The sequence below is a fragment of the Schistocerca serialis genome, chromosome 1 (genome assembly GCF_023864345.2).
Source record: "Schistocerca serialis cubense isolate TAMUIC-IGC-003099 chromosome 1, iqSchSeri2.2, whole genome shotgun sequence".
Classification (NCBI taxonomy): Eukaryota; Metazoa; Arthropoda; class Insecta; order Orthoptera; family Acrididae; genus Schistocerca; species Schistocerca serialis.
The window spans coordinates 809,239,182-809,263,876 of NC_064638.1; the positions used below are offsets into that span (position 1 = coordinate 809,239,182).

Genomic DNA, 24,695 nt, shown 5'->3' on the forward strand with positions numbered 1-24,695 from the left:
ATTATACAGCGGACTCAGAAACAGTCTGCAAAGCTTTTATGGGTGTTGCACAGTAATTTGTGCTGAGAAATAATTGTAAAGGAAAGAATTCAATACGTTGCACCATTTTCCACTTAGTTAGTACTGAAGTTTGCCAATCAGGCGGTAGTGCACAAATTCAAGCAGCCTGTCACAAATGGTGCTGCGTTCTACGTTTGCTACCTCAAATTGAACAAACATAGCTTTTGCGCAACTATCTTAAACTTATCACTTTCGAAAATGGCACATTTTAGCTGGTAATGAGCATTTCAACAAGTGGTAAATAACGGACCTGCAGATGTAGTGCATTAAGGGATTGAATCTGCACGGACAATGACCCGATTGGCTAACGCTAATGATAATTAAACTGCTAACAGGACGACGTATCGAATTTTTTTCTTAACAGCTATTTCTCAGCACAACACCCTTTCAGACTTTTCACACTGTTTCCGACCACCTTGCATATTAAGTAACAAGTTAAATCCATCTGGCTCTCCATATGTGTAAGACATATGGACATATGTTTTGTGACTGCAGACTTGAACGCTTTTTCTTCAAGTAAATTAGCTACCATGGGCAGCAAGTGCCTACCCATGGCGACACCATCAATGTGCTCAAAATATTGGTTAGCGAGGAGATTAGCCCATGCTTAAGTAATGCTATTATGTCTTCCTCAAACTTGTTGCTAATCAATGGGAGAGAGAGTCAACCGTAGGTACTTCAGTAAACAAGGAGAGAAATTCAAAAATAACCAATAGAACAGAGCCATTAAATTTCAGTGTTTTTTCTATTGATAAAATGTTCTGAATTACGGACAAGGTGTTCACAATTACCTACAAAAGGCCTCAACAACAAGACTAATATACCTGGCGACCAATAAGTAGGTGCATCAATATTGGTGTAAAAGTTACAACTTCTAGTATCTGCTCCAAGCATGGATTATGACTTCTATTTTCTTCTGAATCACTTTTGTTTCTGTATAACTTTGTAGGCCTCAGGATGTTGCTTAATCTGGGAGGCCCAGAGTCAGTCAGTTGATAACCCCCTTGGGTAGAGAACTGGAGTTCAGAGGTGAAAGCAATTTTTCTTTGAACACATGCAGTGGGATACTTGCCAATCTTACGATACGCTGTGTCCTCATGTAAACTGTACGTCTTCTTTAATGTAGACTTCTCTCGGCAGCAAAACAGTGGCATGACCTTTGTTTGCACGAAGAACCACTGTTCTGGGAATCGTTGCGGAGATTGTCTGAGAGAGCTGCACTTTGCAATCATATGTTACTCTCTTGTGGACGGGATCTTGCTGGTGCTCCACATGCGTTACGTCTCATTTTTTTAGCAGCGTCAGCAAGTAGTTTTCTGACGGCTGCCAGTGCCTCGCCTTGAAGATGGCTGTAAGGTTTTCTCCCGAAAAATCTGAAGAAGAAATAATACTATCCCGGATGCACGCCTTTTTGATGATGGAATACACTTTTCTTTCGTTTTAAATGTCTAATACAGAATTCATATTTCGTCTACTGTTGTGAGACATCAAAAAAGCTTCACTGGACTTGCGTTTATATAAGCCTCACTGGACTTGAGTTTATACAAGTCTAAACATAGATTCTAATGCGTCGATGGTTAATAGACATGGTAACATCACGCGGGAGGCTTTGACGTATCCGGAACTTACTGGCGTGTCGAGATCTCTTGTAAAGTCAGTGAGCTCTCGCGGCTTCAATTGACCGCCACCGAGTAAAATGGCATACTGAATTTGTGTTGCAAACTTGTTGCTCGTAAAAGTTTTCAGTGCTCATAATCATCTTCGATGGGTGTACGACCACACTTAGAGTTAGGAGAAAAATACTCTAGTTCCTCTGTTATATTCATCAGGTTTAGGGATCCATACTTGATTACGGTTCGTAATTTTAGATGGAATTCATCTATTTTTGAAAATATCGATGTCCACAAGAAAAATTTCATATTCTTTATTAATTTTTTATTTTAATTTTCACTCACAAAATAGTATAAAATACAACAGACAGGCATATCTGTATTCAAAAATCCAGAAAAAACCTCATATTCCTTCCTAATTTTTTATTTGGATTTTCACTCTCAAACTACTATGGAATACAAGACACGGACATATTTGTATTAAAAATCTAGAACAAATTCTATTCTCCAATATTTATTTTGACTTTCAGACGCAAAATATGAAATACAATAGATAGGCATATTTGTATTAAAAAATCAATTCTAGAAATTACATCTGCTGGTCTTGAGCCATTTTCCTAAAGTTAGATTCACGTAGAGCAGTTTATGCGAATAGTGTCTTGAAGACGAGTGGCCGTTAATCTTGAGCGATACCTTATCTTCAACAAATTCGTTTTTGAAAATGAAATTTCACAAATATATGTGTAGTCAAACACAGTGGCCAAGTATATGGCTAATTTTTTGCAATTTTCATATTTTTCTGGAACATGTTTACTCCCAAATTCTTTAGCGGATGCAGTTTTACATGTTTGCAAGGAAATGTCTTCCTCAAGCCTACCAATTCCATCTGGAATAAAGGCTTTGAAAGGGAGAACAACTTCGCAGCCACATCGTCAATTCTGCCTCTGGAGAACCTTCAAAAGGCAATTTTAAGAATCACGACAGCTCTATCTCTGAAAAGTCTTGGAATCTTACTGCAAATTCCTTCTTAAGATATAACATAAAATTTGAGAATACTGAAATATCGCTTTCAGAATTATTTTTATATTTAAAAATTGTTGGATAGTGAAAAAATTCTTGACTTGCACTGTCTTTATCAAAGACATCCAGCTTGCGACGGAAAGAAAAAACACTTTATGTCAGATCACACATTGATTTCCTATTTCCTCGCAGCTCGGTGTTGAACGCATTTAATTAAATGCACATGTATATTTCTGAAACTAATAAACATATGCAATGAATTTTGTTTTTTGCTCAACGCGAAAGTCAAAACTTTTTTTTTTTCATACCTTTTCGTAGGTCTTCCAATATGCCGCCCTTGATATGCACGGCGTATGTCAATCATCATCATCGTCTTGGACAGTTTCCAGCCAGTGGCTGGGTCTGTCGGGAACACAAGCCTCTCCATCGTGTTCTGTCTTTCCACCATTCCCCCTCTTCCATCTTCGTCCAGTTCTCTCCTCTTCTCGTCACACATTCCTTCACTCCCTTCACCCATCTATCTCTTGGTCTTCCCCTGGGCCTCTTCCCCTCCAGTTGCAGATCAAACATCCTCTTTGGAATTCTTCCCTCATCCATTCTCTTCATGTGTCCATACCACTGCAGTCTTGATTTTTCTATCCTGTCCTGTACTGGTTCCTCCTTTAGTCTTTCCCTCACATACACATTTCGCAATCTGTCTCGTCTTGTTGCACTCAACCTGCTCCTCTGGAACTTCATTTCACTAGCTTGGTTGGCTCTGAGCACTATGGGACTTAACATCTGTGGTCATCAGTCCCCTAGAACTTAGAACTACTTAAACCTAACTAACCTAAGGACATCACACACATCCATGCCCGAGGCAGGATTCGAACCTGCGACCGTAGTAGTCGCGCGGTTCCGGACTGAGCGCCTGAACCGCTAGACCACCGCGGCCGGCCACTAGCTTGTATTCTACTTTTGTCGCTTTTGTGCATTACCCATGTCTCACTTCCGTATGCCAATATGGGGACAAAGTAGGTTCGGTATATAATTCCCTTGGATTTCTGTGACACCTCCTTGCTCCAAATAAGCCCCCTAATGCATTTGAAGAACTGCCCTGCTTTTCTGCACCTTTCATTTATTTCCATTGCGTTTCCCCCCTCACTTTCAATCATGCTTCCCAGGTACTTGAAGTTCTCTACCACTTGTAGTTTTTCCCCTCCACAAGTTATATCCACATTTGGCCTATTCTTCTTCCTTGTTGTGACAATTATTTCACTTTTCTTTGCAGAGAAATGCATTCCATATTGTGCTGCCGTTGCCTCCCATACATATAACTGCTCTTGCACCTCCTTCTCGCAATTTCCCCATAACATCAGGTCATCGGCAAAAAGCACTGCTTTCATTTTATGATCTCCAATTGCATCTGATACTTGCTGTAGGATTTCATCCATAACAATAATAAACAATAAAGGCGAAAGTGCACTTCCCTGTCGCAGCCCATTTTCCAGCTTGAACCATGCAGTACGTTCCCTCCCCACTTTCACACAACTCTCACTTCCCTCATACATTTTTCTGACTTTTCGTGTTATCTCTTCATCTATCCCTTTTGCGTTCAGCACATCCCAGAGCTTGTCCCTATGGATACTGTCATACGCCTTCTCAATATCTAAAAAGGCCATGATTAAGTCCTTCCCGTACTCATAGTGCCTTTCTTGCAGTTGCCTTACCGCAAATATGAGGTCCGTTGTTGATCTTCCCATGCTGTATTCAAATTGTTCCCACACTGCAGCGAGCATGTCTTGAGTTACAGCTGCTGTTATGCGATCTCTCAGTTTATTCACTGTTGTTGGTAAAGGAGGCACATAAACAGTCTTTTATAAATCTCCACAAGAAATAATCACATACAGTCAGGCCCGGTGAACTTGGAGGCCAGTAATGTAAGACTGATTCATTAGATTCAGTGCGACCGATCCACCGTTCACTAATCCTTTAATTTAAAAATTCCGGTGCTTCCGGTTGCCATGTAAAACTCGAGAGTTTACTCTTCCCAAACAGTACGTTGTTCACATACATATCTCAAACAACATAATAGTATGATTTTTTAAAATCGGATGATTCTTTTTGATACACCCTGAATTTCAGAACGTCTTTTAAGGAAGCCACAGATAGCGTACTCGTTCGTTAATGGTTTCTTTGCTTCTTCTGAAACCAAGTTTTATAGGAAGGATGTTAGTTTTCTTTTATTTGCCAAAAAGTTCGATCACTTGACCTTCACTTAACGAAACGCTTCGTACAAGATCGCCACAACTACTGATGAAGTGGCTATTAAATTTGTGTACTTTATTTAGATTAGGTTTTTATAAAACACAACACGTGCAGACGCACCGCAAAGGGACTACTTCCGTGTCAAAGAGTATTCTGCCGCACACCAAAGCAGCCGCACTGCAAATGTGGCGCTTCGTCGTCAAAGATCGCCACCGCCGACTGAACTCGCCCGAAGTTCCATAAAGCAGCTGCAAAGCTATTGTTCGAGTTACGAGCACAAAAATATGGAGTTTAAATGAATACGCCTTCTCCGATTTAATAGCGGTTTCAGAGACTGACAGTGCTGAAATCGATTTATAAAATTTCCTTGTTCATCAAACAAAATTCTTGTGTTGCATTCGTGTGTACAGAGCTTTTATGTGGATCAGCCGGCCAGTTTGCTCCCTTCCGCCCCCACTCTTCAGCGCACTCTCCATGCTGCACAGCATTGCAATTGTGTATTTAATCTACCTATAACTATCCATTAAGAATTATAATTACTCGGCAGTTAATTGTACACTACTAGAAAAAATTATAAGGGTGCTGCTCTAACGAACTGTCATCAACACAAAAATATTTTTTTAAATAATCTGAGTATGTAATTTATACTTTCAAAATATTTTTTGGCGGGCCAATTTTCGGCCTTCCGCGGTCCGGACCAGGACCGCTGTCCGCCAGTTGCCGACCGCTCCTCCACATCATGGGTAGTCAACCTCTTTTACCTACCGCTACTTTTGTATCTCTGTTAGCAGTAAAATTTTCTAGCCGCCCACCAGTTCCACAGTAATGGTGTTTTATAAAGTGGGAAGTAGCAAGACGTTATAAAATTTATAAAGAAGAGTTCCAGCAAATTAAAGCATATAATAATAATTACTTAGCAAATAATTTCTTCAAAATTTTATGAATACCTAATAAAAATATTTTGGGCAACGGCCTTGCCGCAGTGGCTACACCGGTTCCCGTGAGATCACCGAAGTTATGCGCTGTCGGGCGTGGTCGGCACTTGGATGGGTGACCATCCTGGCCGCCATGCGCTGTTGCCATTTTTCGGGGTGCACTCAGCCTCGTGATGCCAACTGAGGAGCTACTCGACCGAATAGTAGCGGCTTTGGTCAAGAATACCATCATAACGACTGGGAGAGGGGTGTGCTGACCCCACGCCCCTCCTATCCGCATCCTCCACTGAGGATGACACGGCGGTCGGATGGTCCCGGTAGGCCACTCGTGGCCTGCAGACGGAGTGCTTTTTAATAAAAATATTTTATCCCCTAATCGTCTACCGCCCACAATGAAAGCTGTAGCGCCCACTGCTTGGCGGTAGGGACCAGGCTGGCTGCCACCGGTCCAGATCATTCTGTACTGAACGTAGTAGTGTCAAGGTCTTAAGAAGGGAGGAGTGTGGGCGAAATACACATGTGACATTGTGTCACGCCAAGAGTTTGCTACCGTTTCTAGGGGTATTGACGGCAAACGGAATGCACGCTGGTGATTCGTGTTCCGCTCTTTCTTTCTGTTGTTGTCTAGGTAAAACATGCCTAAGCGTACGTCTCAATCAGTTTGCTGCCGTATGCGTTACTTTTGAATGTTGTCTCCAGATGCTTCATCAGTTGGAAGGCTGTCTTAGTAGCAGCTGGATCGCGCGCTGTGAGGAAGTGCGCGTCAAACGCCTTCATGGTGGGAGTTGTAGACAAAAATCAGTGTGTGTAGGCGTTCTGTTCTGTACACACTATGTACAAGTTTGACATCGGGTTTCCGTATCACCGGTGCGTCAACAAACGTGAGGACGCCATCGTGTTCCGCAACCATGGTAAAATGTATCTTGGTGTCAATCAGCTTGACGTGATGAGAAATTCACCTAGGCTCCCCTGCCTATGTGGACAACCGACCATCGTGTGATCCACGTAACGGTAGAAAGAGCTTGGTTTTAGTTGGGCTTGCTCTATGACTATCTCCTCGAAATTTTCCACGAACAAACTCGTCACAACCGGCGACAGAGGAAACGCCACGGCGACGCCGTCCGTCTGTTCTTACTGATTTCCATCGAATGGGAAATTGGCTGAGGTGAGCGTATACCCTAAGAGTCTCGTCAAGTCGGTATCGAATTTCTTGTTTATCAGTTCCATGGAGTCCTTTACTGGTACCCTGATGAACAGGGACTACGTCGAAACTCACCAATCACTGAGATGACGTACTTGTAGATTTTGTACAATGAATGCAGTTACGGATGTGATGTTGATATTTCCTTACAGGAGGAGTCGGGAGAGTAGTCAAGTGTTCGGCCATTCCGTACGTTGCTGCTCCCATACTGCTGGACTAAGGGCTACAGTGGGATGTCCTACTTGTGGACCTTTGGCAACCTCTATAGACGTGGCGGCGCAGCAGCACGTGCTCGAAGTTTCTAGAACGTTTTCGCATCGAAGGTACAACAATGTGTTTAATGCTTTTCCTCTGAAGGCGACTGGTTGGATCTCTTATTTTCCAGTATGCAGCGTTACCGAGAAGTCCCCAAATTCTCTGTTTATATTCCGAGCACAGGAGCAACACAGTAGCGTTCCTTTTGTCAGCGCAAGGACGAATAAATCTCGAGCGTCACGTAACTCGCACATGCCGGCTTTTCCCGCCTTTGAAACGTTGCTCTCCGGTGGTGCGGCCCCGGTGAGCGCGCGGAGCATTTCACGGCCTGTTTCTTCCGCTCCGTTGACTGGCGAACGTAGGTGTCTGTTCAAGATTGCTTATCGTGTAGACAGTCGATAGTGATGTTGGAGTTGGAAAGAAGTTTAGTCGTTTGCCGAGTACCAGCATTAACGCATCGTTGATCTTTCTCCCTGTAAGACTGATGACACACGCTTAGGTGGTTCTTACGTAGTTTTATGTCGTGCTGCGAGCCATTCATATTTCGACGTCGGCTTGGTTGTAGATTTTCTTCGCGCGCTGTCCGCCTGTGCCCATACGACGTCAACCCAATAATGAAGTGGGAGAAAGCACTTGGGATGACGGTTATCGCTGAAACAACCGGTTTTCGGTTTTATAGTTTTCTTTTTTCACGCCATTTTAACCTGTTGATTAAAATCACTCAAAACAACCAGTTTCTGAAATAACCGATTTTCGGTTTTTTATTCCTGTTATTTCCTAGAAAAAACGTGAAATCAAAACTGGTCCGTCCACCATCGCTGCTTTTCTGGGAAAGTGATAAATGGGGAATACTACATAAAATCACCAGTATTCTCCTATTGATTGTAATTTGTTTAAAGTCTGCTTAAAAGTCATTTTGTCATCGGGTGTCAAACCACTAGGGCATTACGAATACTCAGCCTACAGGGCGAAAAGTGAGGTTGAAGAACTCTTGTTTTTCGTCTTAATTTGTCCGTTTTCAATGGCTACAAGCAGATATCTAGACACAGGCAACAGTTCAGCTACTTCTAATTATTATAGTATACTATGAAGGAATTGTTCAAAAAATGGTTCAAATGGCTCTGAGCACTATGGGACTCAACTGCTGTGGTCATAAGTCCCCTAGAACTTAGAACTACTTAAACCTAACTAACCTAAGGACATCACACACACCCATGCCCGAGGCACGATTCGAACCTGCGACCGTAGCGGTCGTGCGGTTCCAGACTGTAGCGCCTTTAACCGCTCGGCCACTCCGGCCGGCAAGGAATTGTTAATAAGTTTTTAGCATGTTATTGTTACCATAATTTCCTTCCCCTTTTATTATTTCATAGAAATGGCAGACAAAAAAATTTAATCTCTTAAAGCAAATGAAGGGTTGTACTTCCTTGTTATGTCACTTCCTAAAAAAAAGTTCCAGACAAGAGTTGGTGGCACACAGCATGTGTGCGGCAACGGCCCCAGTGGGTGCACACTCCATGCCACGTACACGCATACCTTAAGCCACGACACACAGCAACAGGGACATCATCGTCTCAGGAACGCTGCACCAATTATTATGCTATGTGTCTGTTGCTAATTGCGTTGTTATTAAAATATCACTGATCGCTTTTCCCTTTTTCTATAATAATAGGCAATAGTTCAAACCAATGGAAATTTTACGAATAAAACTTACCCCCTCTTTTTTTTTTTTAAGGTTTATTTAAAAACGAAAAATTTTGACACTGCTGCTTTGGCTAATTGATATTTCGGTTTTTTATTCAGTTATTAGTTAACAAAAAAAAAATACCTGGAATGAGATTTTCACTCTGCAGCGGAGTGTGCGCTGATACGAAACTTCCTGGCAGATTAAAACTGTGTGCCGGACCGAGACTCTTAACTCGGGACCTTTGCCTTTCGCGGCCAAGTGCTCTGCAAGGTTCGCAGGAGAGCTTCTGTAAAGTTTGGAAGGTAGGAGACGAGGTACTGGCAGAAGTAAAGCTGTGAGGGCGGGGCGTGAGTCGTGAGTCGTGCTTGGGTAGCTCAGTTGGTAGAGCACTTGCCCGCAAAAGGCAAAGGTCCCGAGTTAGAGTCTCGGTCCGGCACACAGTTTTAATCTGCCAGGAAGTTTCAAAAAAATTCCTGTTGTAACAGAGGCCAAACAAATAACAAAAAATACCGGTTATTCAGAACTAAAATACCAGTATCTGTTTGAACCGGTCCGCAGCTCGTGGTCGTGCGGTAGCGTTCTCGCTTCCCACGTCCGCGTTCCCGGGTTCGATTCCCGGCGAGGTCAGGGATTTTCTCTGCCTCGTGATGACTGGGTGTTGTGTGATGTCCTTAGGTTAGTTAGGTTTAAGTAGTTCTAAGTTCTAGGGGACTGATGACCATAGATGTTAAGTCCCATAGTGCTCAGAGCCATTTTTTGTTTTAACCGGTCCCTACATAGCGCTGAAGCTATCTTGACATGTTTGCCGAATTATCGTGGAGAACTTACGTCGTGACCCCGGCGGTCACCCGAGAATTCTACAAGTTAGAAATACACCACGGAAACATCAGATCGCAAATGAATTTTACCACCTCGGAAGTAGAACAGATAAAATAGGAAGACATAGCACCGGTAATTTCTCAAGGTGAAAGGGCTTTATATCGAGAAAAGTTGCTAACATACAAAATTAAAATGCTTGAGTTCAGAAAAAGATTCACGAAAAGTTATGTTTGGGGTATATCTCTGTATACACGCGAAACCTGATCAATGGGAAGGACAGAAATGAAACGAACAGAAAAGTCTTTGATGTTACAGGAGAATTTTGAAAATCAAGGGACTGATTGTGCAAAGATGATGTTCTGCAACGAGGCCCCGAGAAAAACTCATGAAGAATATAATGAATCAAAGAGCGAGAATGGCTAGGTATGTATGAGCAACTACGACATGAGATTGCTGAAAACTGTAGCGGAAGGAAAGAATCGCATAGGCAGATCGACTAAAGATATGAGTCTATAAAAAAAATGGTTCAAATGGCTCTGAGCACTATGGGACTCAACTGCTGAGGTCATTAGTCCCCTAGAACTTAGAACTAGTTAAACCTAACTAACCTAAGGACATCACAAACATCCATGCCCGAGGCAGGATTCGAACCTGCGACCGTAGCGTATGAGTCTATAAAGCAACGGTTTGATCTTGTAGGATGCAGCAGTTATACTGACACAAAGACGATAGCTGGTAAGCTTCTAGGCGACAGGAATGGAAAATTGCATCGAAGCTGCCTTAGGCTCTCTAATACAGTAGTGGAAATCAGCATAAAGGCAGGCGTATATCCAGGAAAATGAAGACTGCCTGTAGGAATAATTGTGCACTATATATGTGCAAAAGTATGAAATGCGGCATACCGGCAAATGCAGTCAAATGGTATTGCCTACTACGGTATATAATAAAACATCAACGATTCAGTTGGTAGAGTGTGGAACTCGGTATAAAGGCGGTCTGCTCTGTGCAGTGTTAGTGTATGCTCAAAAATGGCTCTGAGCACTATGGGACTTAACGTCTGAAGTCATCAGTCCCCTAGAAATTAGAACTACTTAAACCTAACTAACCTAAGGACAGCACACACATCCATGCCCGAGGCAGGATTCGAACTTGCGACCACAGCGGTCGCGCGGTTCCAGACTGTAGCGCCTAGAACCGCTCGGCCACCTCGGCCAGCTTAGTTTATGCGCATGCCTTTACTGCAGATAGGAAACAAGACACCATCTGTGACATTGCGTTTTTTGTACGTAAACCACGACTGTGACAATGCTACGCGGAAAGCAATCATGTGTGAAAAAGCAAAAATCGGTACGAAAAAGGAAATGCGACACTCTAATCGTCAAATTGCCAAGAAGTTGAACTGTTGGAGTACAGTACTTGACGATTTCCTTAGATTGGGAGCATGATATGGACAGAACGGAAAGTATGAGCAAAGTAGTAAATTGTCTGCGGCACATAGAAAGGGTTACTTTTGCGCAAAGCAAGGGTCACAAATCATTATTTTTCTCGTCTTGTTGCTGACTTACAGTTGGCAGTAACTGCTAGTGGTGTACGACAAACTTCTTGCATTCATTTACGATTGCGGAAACGCGCTCGAACACCCAAAAACAGACAGACTAGATTAAAATTTACTGAAAAACAGCCGGCCGCTGTGACCGAGCGGTTCTAGGCCCTTCAGTCCTGAACCGCGCTGCTGCTACGGTCGCACGTTCGAATCCTGCCTCGGACATGGATGAGTGCGATGTCCTTAGGTTAGTTAGGTTTAAGTAGTTCTAAGTCTAGGGGACTGATGACCTCAGATGTAAGTCCCATAGTGCTCAGAGCCATTTGAACCATTTTTGCAACATTTAGGAAAACACACAGGATGGGCATATAGTTAACTGTAAGACAAACTACAAAACGGTATAAGAATACTAAATGTGTTAATTCTACTTTGCCAGAAATAGATGGGGCTAAGCAAGGTGATTTTCCTGAGGAAAACTAATTGCATATCGTATACATTCTTTGGATGAGACGTGACAATAATATCTTCGGTGCAGAATCCGAGCTCCTGAAACGAAGGGTCACAGTGTCGACCGAAGAAACTAAAATCTGCAGGCAATAATATCTTGCCCGCTTATATGTTTGCTATCTGGAACGCGCATGCGGAAGTGGAGATTTTGCGGCTGCCGGAGGCTGTGCCATTCGTACTAGACGGGGCAGGAAGGCAAACATTAATATGCGCCAGCTCGGCCCCAACAGTCATTCATTCACTCCGTGCTTCGGTTTGATGCGCAAAGGCCTGGCTGGCTTGTGCAGCTGTGCCCTGGGCAAACCTGGCCAAAAGCTCTTTCACCGGAGGCTGGCCTTCCGCAAAGCAGAAGGGTCTTGCATTACGAAAGGAGCTGAAGGCAGTTTCTGGGTCCGCGAAATAGCACATACAAGGGGAACAACACATTTCGCAGGAAAGATCTTTTTCTGACAAGCAACTCATATTTTCCGACATGCCAGTCTGAAGTTATGTAGTGCTCTTTGAAGCGTATCGAGCAGGTAAGTTTACGCGTGCTTTCAGGTTCTACTTGTTTATGTCTTGCGTTCACGTTTGGGACGTAAAACTAAGGCTCGTTATTGACAGTCGTCACTGTCCACAGTTGTGTTGCTGAATAATCCATGCAAGATGGAAGAGGAAGGCAATACTTATTCTACAAGCACCCATTTCACAGAAGCTATACACAGCATCACTTTCATTTTTCCATTTTCTTTAGTTTCTGTTCGGGAATATATTTACTTGTTTTAAGAGGCGCCATAAAACAGCGTGCCAACAGGGGCGTGGGAAAATAATAAACACAGCTTAGTAGAAATGTACAACTTACGGGCTAACCAAAAGATTCGAGTTTGTTATACTATCTGACAACAAGACAAGAACAAAGACTATAATCTAACATAATAAAACGCATATGATGCCACTTATGTCGCAATAAATGATTAATTTCATATGACCTCAGTTTTTAAAAATAGACTCCAATAATAGGACTGTGATGGAGCCAAGCCAGCAAAAAATTATTTTCACAATGTTTACATAAATACAAAAAAAAACATTAATTCGCAGTGTTGATAATGGAGTCAGAAGACCAGCATTTTCACTTCTTTCTTCTATAGGAGTACACAAATTCGATTTCTGTGGTTTCTTTCATGCAATCTAATCTCTCATCTCCAAAGGGCCCTGGATTTCGTTATAGCTGCATTTTTATTTCTATAGGAAGAAAGCCAAGTGGATGTAGGTTGCGGTAGTTATGTAGAGATGAATAGTAGGTTGCAGTAGTTATATATGGATGAAGAGGCATGCATGGGACAGAACAACGTTGAAAGCTGCACTAAGCCATTATTTGGACTGAAGACGCCGACAAGAATTTGTAGCAATAGGCACGATAGTTGAACACGGTAATAGATCAATTTAAATTTCGACTACTCTTAACATTTAAAAGTTTAAAAGCGCAGTTAAAGTGTCTGCGCTGAGAGAGGCTTCCGGAACTTGGTCCCTCTGCACCGCACCAGTTCTCGCACCCACACACTAACAGTATTTGAAAAAAACGTTAAACATTTTGACTTCACTTCTTTCATTGCTTATTTTCTGCGTCGTTATGAACAGGAGCAAATAAACTTATAGGTGTTTATAAGTAATTAAACAACACGGAAGTCATTAAGCATATATCGGCGTTCCAGAAATTCGTTGTGGTGTGTGAACTAAGAATTAACTGACCGATATTCATGAGTGTGGTTTTATTTCAAAGCGTGTAGCATATTCTCCTTTAATTCACCAACTTTAGGTAGTTCTTGAGTTACGGCAGCAATGCTAAAGGCATTTCGGAAGAAGTCCAACTTATGAAGTCAAAAGTATAACCAGAATAACCAAAACGTCTTCAGATGAGTGAAGGCACTAATTCTCGACGCAACGGTACCACGTACTCCTAGTCACCGTCCAAGAGCGGCGCGTGAGCAGCGCAAGCAATATTTGACACGCGGGGAAGAGAGTTGAAGTACGGATGCGTAGGAGTTCGCAGGGTGGCCCGAGTGCAAGTAGGATGGGAAGATACTAGGCCTAATGCAGATTTTACGCTCTCGACTACTTATCATTCGAGTAATACGACGACGCCAAGTAGTTCAGGACAATGTTTCAGTGTAATCCGCTAAGTTTCAAATATGTGTGTGTGTGTGTGGTTCAAATGGCTCTGAGCACTATGGGAGTTAACAGCTGTGGTCATTAGTCCCCTAGAACTTAGAACTACTTAAACCTAACTAACCTAAGGACATCACACACATCCATGCACGAGGCAGGATTCGAACCTGCGACCGTAGCAGTCGCACGGTTCCGGACTGCGCGCCTAGAACCGCGAGACCACCGCGACCGGCTGTGTGTGTGTGTGTGTGTGTGTGTGTGTGTGTGTGTGTGTGTGTGTGTGGCGTTCGTTGATGATCTCGAGCGATAGTTAATGAAACCGCTGCATTCTTTCGAATTTGATACGATTTCAAAAGTTGCAACAGGTCTACCAAAGAGACTGCTTACACTACGCTTGTCCACCCTATTCTGGAGTATTGCTCTGCGGTGTGGGATCCGCATCAGGTGGGACTGACCCATGACATCGAAAAAGTACAAAGAAGGGCAGCTCGTTTTGTATTATCGCGAAATAGGGGAGATGGTGTCACAGACATGATACGTGAATTGGAGTGGGAATCATTAAAACAAAGGCGTTTTTCGTTGCGACGGGATCGTCTCATGAAATTTCAGTCAGCAGTTTTCTCCTCCGATTGCGAAAACATTCTGTTGGCACCCACCTACCTAGGGAGAAATGATCATCACGATAAAATAACAGAAATCAGGACACGCACAGAAAAATTTAAGTGCTCGTTTTTCCCGCGTACCGAGCGACAGTGGAACAGTAGAGAGACAGCATGAAGGTGGTTCATTGAACCCTCTGCCAGGCACTTTATTGTGAATAGCAGAGTAATCACGTAGATGTAGATGTAGACGTGGAGCCATGCCGACTCCAGTGCATTGGGCAGTTGCGCTACCTTTTTGGTTGAGGATCCACGGCGCGAAATACTCCCACAGATCTCGATTGGCTTTAAATTCTGGGTGTCTGGTGGCCAGAAAGGTACGGAAAATCATCCTGGCGCTCTTTGAACCACACACATACACTGCGAGCTGTGTGAACGTTGCACTGTCCTGGTAGACGCCATTTTGTCGAGGAAAAAAAAAACTGCATACTTGTATTTGTCCATTACGCCTTCCAGAATAACGAAATCACCCACGAAATGCTACGAAACATTCCCCAGACCATAACGATCCCTCCTCCGACTTGGACCCTTCCAACGATTGTTGCGGAGTGTTTGCTTTAAGACGTTTCACGCCGTTCACAGCAACGACCATTTGTCCGATGGAGCATAGAAAGTGATTCGTCTGAAAAGGGCACTTGTCGCTACACAGTGGACGTCAACTTGCGGTATTAGCGTGCAAATTCCAGCCTTCGTCGCCGATGACCAGTAGTCAGCATGGGTGTATGAGCCACACGTCTTTTGCAGAGGCCCATACGCAACAACGTTCGCTCAACGGTCGTTCAGGAGACACCTTGGTTCATTTGGGCGGTCACTTGCTCAACAGCTGCACGTCTATTCTCCCGTACACATCTCCGCAGCCATCGTTCACCCTTGTCATCTGTGGACCACAGTTGTCTCGGCGCCGGTTTAGCGCCATTTTGCCCTGCACAGTATACTTTAACTACGGCGGCACGTGGGCGTTTACAAATTTAGCCATTTCGAGAATGCTTTCACCCTTGGCCCGAAAGCCAATGCCGTTTTGGACGTCAGATAGATCGCCCCATTTCAGCATTACGAAAACGACTGCACTGTTTTGCCGCGTCCCCCCCCCCCCCCCCAACGACTCAGGTCATTGCTAGTGCTGCCACCTGCCGTCTGTGTGGGGCTATGGCACCTTGGCGTCGAACATAGGTGGTGATCACATTAAAAGTGTCTGGACTGTGTGCTTCCGACGACACAAGCGTTAACGGATCGGCAGTGTTCCTGTCAGGCACTGGATACTAACTTCTTTTCCAGTTTACAGACTGTGTTTCATCGTTTGCCATAGTCTTGCTGGCTAACAACAATGGGACTGGTAGCATGCGCTGCGTGTCACGCCGTCACAGCCACTGCAGCATTTCACGAAACGCAGCAGACGCAGGACACGGGTGGTGAGCTGATGAGCAGCACCTCCTGAGGGGCGCCGCCGCAGGCGTCATGTTTGCCCACGCGGGAGCACGAGGGCCTGATCGATGCCCCAGCGCCTCTCCACGCTGACGTGGATCCTGCGCTGCCTTAAAATGTCGCCACTGCGGCTTACGAGCAGCGTTCTACCGAACGGTCTGCAACGCTCGTATGGACCGAACGATCCACTCTACATTTACATGATTATTCTGCAATTCACACTTACGCATCTGGCAGAAGGTTCATACAACAACTTTCAAACCACACCGAAGAGCCAAAGAAACTGGTACACCTGCCTAATATCGTGTAGGGCCCTCGCGAGCACGCAGAAGTGCCGCAACACGACGTGGCATGGACTCGACTAATGTCTGAAGTATTGCTGGAGGGCTGTCCATAAATCCGTAAGGGAGTGAAGATCTCTTCTGAACAGCATGTTGCAAGGCATCCCATATAAGCTCAATAATGTTCATGTCTTGGAATTTTGGTGGCCAGTGGAAGTGTTTAAACTCAGAAGAGTGTTCCTGGAGCCACCCTGTACCACTTCTGGACGTGTGGCGTGTCGTATCGTCCTGCTGGAGTTGCCCAAGTCCGTCGGAATGCACAATGGACACGAATGGATGCAGGTGATCAGACAGAATGCTTACGTACGTTTCACCTGTCAGAGTCGTATCTAGATGTATCAGGGGTCCCATATCACTAAACCTGCACACGCCCCACTCCATTACAGAGCCTCCACCAATCCCCTGCTGGCATGCAGGGTTCATGTATTCATGAGGTTGTCTCCGTACCCGTACACGTCCATCCGCTCGATACCATTTGAAACGAAACTCGTCCGACCATGCAACAACTTTCGAGTCACCAACAGTCCAATGTAGGTGTTGGCCGGCCCAGGTGAGGTGTAAAGCTTTGTGCCTTGCAGTCATCAAGGGTAGACGAGTGGGCCTTCGGCACCGAAAGCCCATATCGATGATGTTTCATTGAATGGTTCACACGCTGAGACTTGTTGATGGCCCAGCATTGAAATCTGCAACAGTTTGCTGAAAGTTTTCACTTCTGTCACGTTGAACGATTCTCTTGTCGTCGTAGACCCCGTTGTTGGAGGACCTTTTTCCGGCCGCAGCGAAGTCGGAGATTTGATGTTTTACCGTATTCCTGATATTCACGGTACACTCGTGAAATGGTAGTACGGGAGTCACCACTTCATCGCTACCTCTGAGATGCTGTGTCCCATAGCTCGTGCGCCGACTATAACACCATGTTCAAACTCACTTAAATTTTGATAACCTGCCATTGTAGCAGCAGTAACCGATCTAAAAACTGCGCCAGACACTTAGTGACTTGTATAGGCATTCTACATCTACATTTATACTCCGCAAGCCACCCAACGGTGTGTGGCGTAGGGCACTTTACGTGCCACTGTCATTACCTCCCTTTACTGTTCCAGTTGCGTATGGTTCGCGGGAATAACGTCTGCCGGAAAGCCTCCGTGCGCGCTCGAATCACTCTAATTTTACATTCGTGACCTCCTCGGGAGGTATAAGTAGGGGGAAGCAATGTATTCGATACCTCATCCAGAAACGCACCCTCTAGAAACCTGGACAGCAAGCTACATCGCGATTCAGAGCGCCTCTCCTGCAGAGTCTGCCACTTGAGTTTGCTAAACATCTTCGTAACGCTATCACGCTTACCAAATAACCCTGTGACGAAACGCGCCGCTCATCTTTGGCTCTTCTCTATCGCCTCTGTCAAACCGACCTGCTACGGATCCCACACTGATGAGCAATACTCAAATATAGGTCGAACGAGTGTTTTGTAAGCCACCTCCTTTCTTGATGGACTACATTTTCTAAGGACTCTCCCAATGATTCCAACCTGGTACCCACCTTACCAACAACAATTAATTTTATATCATCATTCCACTTCAAATCGTTCCGTACGCATACTCCCAGATATTTTACAGAAGTAACTGCTACCAGTGTTTGTTCCGCTATCGTAAATTCATACAATAAAGAATCCTTCATTCTATGTATTCGCAATACATTAAATTTGTCTATGTTTAGGGTCAGTTGCCACCCCCTGCACGAAGTGCCTATCCGCTGCAGATCTTCCTGCATTTCGCTGCAATTTTCTAATGCTGCAACTTCTCTGTATACTACAGCATCACCCGCGAAAAGCCGCATGGAACTTCCGACATTATCTGCTAGGTCATTCATATATGTTGTGAAAAGCAATGGTCCCAGGACACTCCCCTGTGGCACGCCAGAGGTTACATATCTCATATTCTGCCTTTACACATCCCAGTACTTGAATACGCATGCCTATACCAGTTTCTTAGGCGCTTCAATGTATTTCTTGACCGTCCTACCCTCGAACAGCATGTGGGAAAAATGTACACTCAAGTAATTCCGTATGAGCTCTGAATTCCCTCATTTTATCACGACGATTATTTCTCCCTATGTAGGAGGGAGCAAACGAAATATTTTGGCGTTCGGAGAATAAAGTTGGAGATTTTAATTTCGTGAAAAAATTTTCCTGCAATGCCTACGTTTCAACGACTGCCAAGCCAACTCACTTATCATATCCATGACAATCTCTCCCCTATTCCGTGATAATACGAAACGATCAGGCCAGTTGTAAACTGCGGGTGTGAAACATGGACATAATGACTACTGATGAGTGGCGGCTGAGGAGATTTGAATGCAGAGTTCTGCGCAAGATCTGTGGGTCAGTTCAATATAACAACGGTTTCTGGAAATAAAACGCGAACGCTGAGCTGGACCCTTGGACAAGGAGCTGAAATTTTAAGATTAACAGAAAGTCGGAGAATAGCCTGGCGTGGACACGTCCTTAGGATGGGTAGTAGAACAACTACTAGAAAGGTTATTGAATGAAGGCCAGCAGGTAGGAGACAACGGAAGGCCGTGACAGCGATGGATACATGATACGGAAGAAAATATCAGATCTCTCAGAGATGGCGAAGAATTGCGCTGGAGAGGGCAGAATGAAGGAAACTTGTCGAAGAGGCTAAGACCCATGAAGGGTTGTAACGGCGTGACAAAAGGGGCTGCCCTTCTATGAACTTTTTCGATGTCCTCCGTTAACTCTATCCTGTATGATTCTCGCACCCCGCAGCAACATTCCAAGAGAGAATGGAAAAATGCAATGTAGGGTGTCTCTTTAATAGGCTTGTTGAACCTTTTAAGCGTTCTGCCAATAAAATGTAGTCTTCGATTCGCTTTCCCTCACATTTTCTACGTGGTGGTTCCAATTTAAGTCGTTCGTAATTGTTAAATCCCAGGTATCTAGCGGAATCGACAATCTTTAAATTTAATGGAATTTTTTCGTACTCAGGCACAGGAACAGAACGTTGTTGTTTAGGGTCATTTGCCACTTTTCGCACTATGCAGACCTTACCTACATCATTTTGTAATTAGTTTTGACCTTTTGATGACTTTACATTAAACAACGGCTCATCTGCAAAAGCGCTGCTGATATTGCTTCCTAAATCGTTTATAGAGATGAAGAAGAACAGGGAGGCCTATAATGTTTTCTTACAGAACCACAGTTATGACTTTTCTTTCATGAAATGACTTCCCCTTAATTACTACGAACTGTGAGCTCTCTGACAAAAAAATCATGAATCCAGTCGCATAACAGACGACACGCCACAGACATGCATTTTGATTAGAACCCGCTTGTGAGCATGTTTGTCAAAAAAGCCTCCTGGAAATCTGGATTTATAAAACCAATTTGAGATCTCCTTTCGACAGCACTTATTCTGTACTTAACATCCCGAGGAGCTGCCCCTTCTTCTAGCAACCGTTTACCATAGGTAACTGGAACAACCAAACGTTTCACGTGCCTGGCAAAGGGGACATTGCGCTGCAATCTATAACAAGGGTCAGAAGACCGATGTACTATGTCGCTAAACATCAGATTGTTGCCGAGTCGTGGTCCGCAAGCTCAACTGACAAAACATTAGTTACCACATTAAAACGGCGCACTACCCGCTTTGCATCGTTGTAGAGTGTAGATGGTGTAGAACTGATCTTGGGCGGTCATGTGACCCTCCACGGCTGACTTGAGTCATGACAGTTAAGTGGTGTGTATGTGCCAGAGGGTTATATGGAATCAGGGTACGTCGAAGTGGAGACGTGCAGAACGGAACTACCTTTTTTCCATATGTCCATGATAACACCATGAATGAAACTGCCTGATTTGTTAATGTATCAATCCGTCTACAAGAAACGGCGTACCACACGGCATAAGAACAGTGGTCTCAAAGCAAAGACATGTGACTGAAATGGAGATACAGGAAACAGCACATGGGAGGTGGAGTACAGCATTTCACATCGCAACACTAAACCTAACTGACTTTTCCCAGAAGCGTATCCCCCTCAAATGCCAGGATGAAAGCGCCAGTATCAACACAATTGTCCTTAGGACCTCTCTCGACACGAGGGATGCATTTAATGCTGATCCATGCCGCAACAGTCCGTCAGATTAAAGAAGGAGGTTTTTGCCAAGATAGTGTCCTGGGTCATATGTAAGGACTGGTGAGAAATACTGCTCACTAAGATGTCTCCTAAGCGTTCACAAGCACAAAGGAAAGCCGAATGATTGGTTTTAACCAATAGGGAACCAGAATGCATCTTACTATGTGAGTCAACTTCGCCAAACTTAACTTCGATATGTTTTATAAAAAAAAGAGCAGTTTGATAGCAGCGAACGGCCTCTGGTAACACGGTCCCGTACTTTCATTTATTTGCATCAGTTAGTTAATATATTGTGTTACTTTATCTATTCCGTCCTTAAGTTTTCCAGAGCAGTGTATTTAAACTATGTGACGTGTTCGAGGTGTTCACCACTGACATCATAATCCGGTCCTACTGGGTAGTTTCTCTTTGTTATAGGACCTTATCCTCGATTTGTCAACATTTAAAGGGGGGTGCCATTCATTACAGCACATGTAAATTTTGTCCAAGTCTGTCTGCAATTTCTAATTATCATACTTCCTTGTACACAACATTTTCGCTAGCGAACAAACTTACAATGCTGCTGATCCTATGTCACAAATCTTTCACTCAGGTGTCATGTATCAAAGGCATGCCGCCGCCTTATTCTTGCGGCACCCGAACTGACACCTGCATGTGGTTCGGCAGCGGACGGCCGCGTCGTCACTTCGTGGGGGCCGCCGGTGCATCCCGACTCCTGGGAGCGAGTCCGGTAGCGTCCTGTGCAGTCCAGTGGACAGGGGACGGCGGGCGGTGCGTGCTTCGCGATCGAATGACTTTTAACTGTGTGTAATTACGAGTGATGTGAGTTTCATGACGGTATTCCTTGCGCAATCGCAATAAAAAAAGAAATGCGATCGATGTAATTACTTCTCACAAGATCTGCATCGTTCCAAACAGCAGAGAACGATAAGCAAGTGAAATCCAAGCCCGGCAAAATGATTTTATTATGTTAGTGAACAATATACCCTTAATTTCCCTTCATGAGATCCTTCCTCTTCACCACGGAGCCGCCAATTTCCAGGTGTGGCTTGGGGATGGGATGGTGGGTGTGGTCATCGATTTCCTGAAAAATTCTTTAAATAAATAAATAAACTATATTCAATACACTGCCTTGAATCCCCTAAATTGTTCAAATAAATAATATTCCACACATTGTCTAAATCGTTTCAACAATATTCCATCCACTGTCATAAATAAATAACCAATCAACATTCCATATATTCTAAGAATTGTTTTAACAATATTCCATACACTGCAATCGAATTCCCTCCAAATGACTGGTCAACTGAGTCTTATTCTCGTAAGTTTCAGGGAGGAGGGGGTTTACCAGGGGGTGGTTAATTAATTGATCAATTTAGTTAAGTAGTCACTCAAATTGATAAGAGTGCGAGGGGCTATTCCAACCTGAAAGTTACCTGTATCAGCAAGGGGAGGTGTCCTGAGAGGGGAAGGAAGGGGGGAGGGGGAACAATTGGTGAAGTGCCTGTCAATCAAAAGGTAGGATGCTTTTAACAGAACAATAGGTTAAGGACCCGTCCATCAAAGGAAAACAATGGGTTAAGTACCTGTCAATCACAGGAAAACAATAGATTTGCCCCTGCGTATCCCTGAGGTAGGCAATCTGCACTAACAAAACGCACCAGAACATAGCATGTTCGATTACTGCTATCAATATGGTAGTATCGTCTTACGCGAAGACATTTTTAAATGCAGAATTTAAAATTTCTACTTTGTGCCCACTGTCTTGAATGTCAACTCCACATGGATCCACGAAAAACTGAATGGAAGATTTGGATCTGTTCATTGACTTTTCCTGATGACCAGAATATCCTGATACAATGCCTACCACAGCTTGCCGACCAGTCTTTCTATAGGCGAAATTGGTGAAGGTATTCTTCACATTTATTCACGATGCTGATGAATAGCACAGAACTGTTTGCACCTTATCCATCACATTCACGCTCTTCGGACCCCGAGAGAGACTGTAGCGGCAGTTTGCCCACTTTAGCTTTAATGAACTAACGGCGTTGCCCTTTCGGCTTTCCGTACAGCAGAATGCCCAGTGTAAGTGATGTTTTCCACCGTAGCATGCCCAAAAGCTTTCTTGAAAATTCCGTGAGCTTGGGTCGGGATTTCACCTTCAGCATCCGGCAAAATAGTACGTCACGAAGTCTAGTACTCACGTAACTGTAAGCAATTTTCTCATATTCTAAAGTACAGTCTGCCTCCTATTGACGCAACATTTAAATCTATACCAAGGTGACAGAAGTCTTTGGATACCTCGTAATATCGTGTCGGACTTTATTTTGCACGGTGTAGCGCAGCAACTCTGTGTGGCAAGGACTCAAAAGTCGCTGGGAGTCCCCTGCAGAAATGCTACCTCTATTGCGGTCCATAATTGCGAAAGCGTTGCCGGTGCAGAATGCCGTGCACGAACTGACCTCTCGATTATGTCCGATAAATGTTCCATGCGATGCATGTGGGTGTGATCTGGGTAGCCAAACCACTCGCTCGAATTGTCCACGATGTTCTTCAAACCAATCCTGAACAATTCAGGCCCATGAAGTCCATGAATGGGAAAAAAATGGTCTTCAAATAGTCGAACATAACCATTTCCAGTCAATGATCGGTTCAGTTACACCACAGGACCCAGTCCATTCTATGTAAACACAGCCCACACCATTATGAGGCCTTGCACAGTGACTTGTTGACAACCTGGATCCACGGTCTCGTGCGGTATGCGCTACTCTTGAACGCTACCATCAGCTCTTAGCAACAGAAATCGGGACTCCTCTGACCAGGCCGAGGTTTTCCAATCATCTAGGGTAAAAGCGATACGATCACGAGCCCAGGAGAGGCCCTGCAGGCAACGGCGTGCTGTCAGCAAAGGCATTCGCGTCGGTCGTCTGCTTCCGCAGCCTGTTAACGCCAAATTTCGCCGCACTGTACTAACTGATACGTCCCCGTCGTTCATCCTACGTTGATTTCTGCGCTGCTTGTCTATTAACACTGACAACTCTAGCGAATGTCGCTGCTCTAGGTCGTTAAATGTAGGCCGTCGGCCACTTCGTTGTCCGTGGCGAGAGGTAATGCCTGAAATTTGGTATTCTTGGCACACTCTTGATACTGCGGATCTCGGAACATTGAATTTACTAATGATTTCCGAAATGGAATGTCCCATGCGCCTAGTTCCAACTATCATCCCGCGTTGAACGTCTTGTTAAGTCCCGTCGTGTGGCCATAATCATGTCAAAAACTTTTTCACATGTGTCAACTGAGTACATATGACAGCTCTGCCTATGCGCTGCCTTTTTATACCACGTGTACTCGATATCACCGCCATTTGCACGTGTGCATATCGCTATCCCATGACTTTTGTCACCTTGGTGTAGTTATTCACATAAAATAACTTTCGGAGGAGTCGGTAACGCAGTACCAAACTGTCGTCATGCAACCTAACGTGGCCTCAAGCTTCTTTGCAGATCACAAGTTTAATAATATTAACAATAACAATAATAATATATAAGCAGAATAAACATTGTCTGTGTTCTGTTCTATATCTGTTGACTCCGTTGCTCTCTTATCCCAATATTTCACGGAATAAAAAATCGTATGCATTACTTTTGCTGCCGTTCATTTCGTTACGTGAAACCAGTTAAGCTACAGATAAACAACGCAACCGCTCAAGTATTCAATATCCGGGGAGAATCACGGTCTCCTTTAGGTGCCAATCTCTTTCATGAAACGCGAGGCCAAAACACGCCTGCAATTAAACGTCAAGCGCCCGTCGCGGGGACGGCGGAGTGGAGTTTGAGTGGCGATGTGTCAAATGCTAATAGCATGCTAACCAGCGAGCTGGGCGCGCCGAGGAGCTGCACCGGTCACTCCTGCGCTGCTGCCTTCTCTCATCCCACAGAAACGTGCACCGACAGCGAACGGGATTCTGAAACTGTATTCCAGGTTTGCTATGAAATGTGACAGACCACCACTACGGCCACATAAAAAATGGAAGTAATGACCTGGTAATATCGACACCCACCGAACACGGCCAAACGGGACAGTAAAAAA

At 44.3% G+C, this 24,695-nt stretch overlaps 1 protein-coding gene and 1 pseudogene across 1 annotated transcript in view; one reads left to right on the forward strand and one right to left on the reverse strand.

The window, feature by feature from the left end:
* The window catches only part of LOC126484140 (U-scoloptoxin(05)-Sm1a), a 122,704-nt gene that overhangs the window by 17,891 nt on the left and 80,118 nt on the right, over positions 1 to 24,695 (reverse strand). The window lies entirely within an intron of this gene.
* On the forward strand, positions 5,902 to 6,019 carry LOC126426422 (5S ribosomal RNA; annotated as a pseudogene).